Below are 3,820 nucleotides of genomic sequence, written 5' to 3' on the forward strand. Positions count from 1 at the left end.
CGGTCGACCGATTTCTGACATATTCTGAAATCAGGTTATTTGACCAAGTTGAAATATTTCCAAAATATTCATTTGACCTCTGAAAATTCTGAAACTTTGTAAAATGTTTTTAATACTAAAAACAAACTGTTTGGAAAAAGAATTTTGCAGATAGGTACTCATACTTGTGAAAAATAGTATTTTGTGAAAAACGCTTAAAAGCACAAGTCTAAAAACGTGTGTGTGATTCCCAATAGCTTCAAGTAAACTCAGTAACTCTTTGCCTACATTCTAGCACTAGAGAGAAAAACAAAAGAAAGCTAATATCCTCATATAGAGAGCAATATACTTGAGCTTTGATATAGCTTGAATCGGATGAAGCTTTTGATCGAATTTGTCGTTCTTGAAATAACGTTGCTTCATCTCTTGGCCTCCTCCTCCTTTGGATATCTTCGTTGTAGCATATATTCCATCCATCCTCCATTAATGGCACTAACGAGCTTGACAAATGAATTTACTACATTTATACTCAATAAGCCATTAGTACCGATAATGGTGGTTGTAAGAACATCATCAAAACATAAGGGCTAACAATCTCCCCCTTTTTGATGATGACAACCAACCATTATATAAGAGCAAAAATAAAATAGCTTATAGATAGGTGCTCCCCCTATCTATGAGCTCCCCCTAAATATATGCAACAAATGAGGAGATTTCTCTCCCCCTTTGTCACCATCAAAAATGGGGTAAAGAGAAATGCCAAATGCAAAATGCAACTAATCAAGCAAGCAATGTAGAACTTTCACATAGTGCATAAGCCCAAACCATTTCTTATGCGACAAAAATCATCCTCTCCAAGAGGCTTAGTAAATATATCCGCTAGTTGAGATTTGGTGTCAACAAATACTAGGGATACATCTTGTCGCTCTACATGATCGCGTAAGAAATGATGGCGTACATCAATATGTTTAGTTCTAGAATGCAAAACCGAATTTTTGGAAATATTTATAGCACTTGTGTTATCACAAAAGATTTTAATATTTTGAAAATTCAAATCATAGTCAACTAAACTTTGTTTCATCCATAAAACTTGAGCACAACATAAGCCGGCGGCAATGTATTCCGCTTCCGTAGTGGACAATGCAACACAATTTTGTTTCTTGGAAGCCCAAGAAACAAGGGAATTTCCTAAGAATTGGCATGTTCCACTAGTACTCTTGCGATCTACCTTACATCCGGCAAAGTCGGCATCACAAAAACCATATAAATCAAAAGAGGTGCTTCTTGGATAAAATAAGCCAAGGTTAAAAGTTCCATTAACATACTTAATGATTCTTTTAACCGCAATTAAATGAGACGCTTTGGGAGAGGCTTGAAAACGTGCACATGCACATACACTAAACATGATGTCGGGTCTACTAGCGGTGAGATAAAGAAGACTACCTATCATACCTCGGTATAGTTTTTGGTCCACATCTTCACCACTCTCATCCGCATCAAGCTTAACACTAGTACTCATGGGAGTAGGCGCATGCTTAGAATTCTCCAACTTGAATTTCTTCACCAATTCCTTCGCATACTTGCTTTGTGAAATGAAGATCCCATCCTTAGTTTGCTTGACTTGGAGCCCGAGAAAGAATGTAAGCTCTCCCATCATACTCATCTCAAAGTGATCCTGCATTACTTTAGAAAATTCCTTGCACAAGGATTCATTAGTAGCACCGAAAATGATGTCATCCACATATATTTGAACTAAAATGAAATCATTTTTCCTTTTTCTCACAAAAAGTGTGTTATCAATTGTTCCTTTTGAAAAACCATTTTCAATAAGAAAACTAGAGAGGCGAGCATACCAAGCCCTAGGAGCTTGTTTCAACCCATATAAAGCTTTTTGTACCCGGTAAACATGATTAGGAAAAGCATGATCTATAAAACCGGGGGGTTGCTCAACATACACTTCCTCTTCTATAAAGCCATTTAAGAAGGCACTTTTAACATCCATTTGAAAAAGTTTGAAATTTTTAAAGCTAGCAAATGCCAAAAACATCCTAATAGATTCCAACCTTGCAACCGGTGCAAAGGTTTCATCATAGTCTATGCCCTCCTCTTGATTGTATCCTTGGGCAACCAAACGAGCTTTATTTCTAGTTACAATGCCATGTTCATCAAGTTTGTTTCTAAAAACCCATTTTGTACCAATAACACTAGCATTGTTAGGTCTAGGAACTAACTTCCAAACTTCATTTCTTTGAAAATTGTTTAATTCTTCATGCATAGCCAAAACCCAAAACTCATCATTTAAAGCATCATTAACCTTTTTAGGTTCTAGTTGAGATAGAAATGCAACATTACCACATTCACTCAAGGCTTTTGAGCGAGTTATAACTCCTTTTGAAGGGCTCCCAATGATTTGTTCCTTTGGATGGTTTGATGTGAATTTCCAAGCTTTAGGTGGTTCAACTTGTTCTTGAGCATTGGTGCTATCTACATCCTTTTGAACTTCTATAGAGGGAGTGTCATTGATTTGCAACAAGTCCAATCCTCCCTCAATATCATCATCATCATCTTTCCTAGGCAACACAACTTGAGAGCCAACATTAGTCTCATCAAAAGTAACGTTTATAGACTCTTCAACAACGAGGCTTCGTTTATTGAAGACCCTATAAGCCTTACTTCGAGGTGCATAACCCAAGAAAATACCAACATCAATTTTGGAATCAAATTTATCATGGTGATCTTTTGTATTTAAAATAAAGCATTTGCAACCAAAGACACGAAAATAACCAATGAAAGGAGTTTTTCCATAATAAAGTTCATAAGGAGTTTTCTTAAGCTTTGGTCTAATCAAAACACGATTTAAAACATGGCAAGCCGTATTGACAGCTTCCGCCCAAAAGTATTTTGGTAAATCAAATGAGTTTAACATAGTGCGTGCCATCTCTTGTATGGTACGATTTTTCCGTTCAACAACACCATTTTGTTGTGGTGTTCTAGGAGCGGAAAACATATGAGTTATACCATGATGAGCACAAAAATCATAGAAAAATTCATTTTGAAATTCACCACCATGATCACTTCTTATTTTAACAACTTTCAAATCCTTTTCATTTTCAATTCTTTTAACATGATTAGCAAATTCTTCAAAACAATCATTTTTCTTTGTAAGAAATATTGTCCATGTAAAACGAGAAAAATCATCAATAATCACAAAAACATAGTGTTTGCCTCCAAGAGAGGTAACACGCATAGGACCAAATAAATCAAGATGAAGTAATTGCAAGGGTTTAGAAGTCGATACCTCATGGATGGATTTGAAAGAAGACTTTGTTTGTTTACCTTTGGCACAATCCTCACAAATTGTATCTTTTATGAAGTGCAAGCTAGGTAGCCCTTTCATAAGATTCTTCTTAGACAATTTTGATATTAACTCCATATTTGCATGTCCAAGTCTCTTGTGCCAAATCCAAGGATTTTCATCAATTGCCGCAAGACACTTCACATCTTGATTCACTAACTCATTCATCTCAAAAATGTAAACATTAGACTTGCGATTTGCAATAAAAACAATTTTTCCCATCCATACTAATATGGATTTATCCGGTTTAAAAGAAATATCAAAACCTTTATCACTTAATTGGCTAATGCTAAGAAGATTATGATTCAAGCCATTTACTAAATAAATATCTTCAATAATGGGTGAGGGTTTCTTACCAATAGAACCGATACCAATGATTTTACTTTTCTCACCACCACCGAAGGAGACATTGCCTCATTCAATCCTTGATAGGGTTGCAAATAACTCTTTGTTGCTCGTCATATGATGTGAGCAACCACTATCAAG

Source organism: Asparagus officinalis, chromosome 10, assembly GCF_001876935.1.
Source record: "Asparagus officinalis chromosome 10, Aspof.V1, whole genome shotgun sequence".
Taxonomy (NCBI): Eukaryota; Viridiplantae; Streptophyta; class Magnoliopsida; order Asparagales; family Asparagaceae; genus Asparagus; species Asparagus officinalis.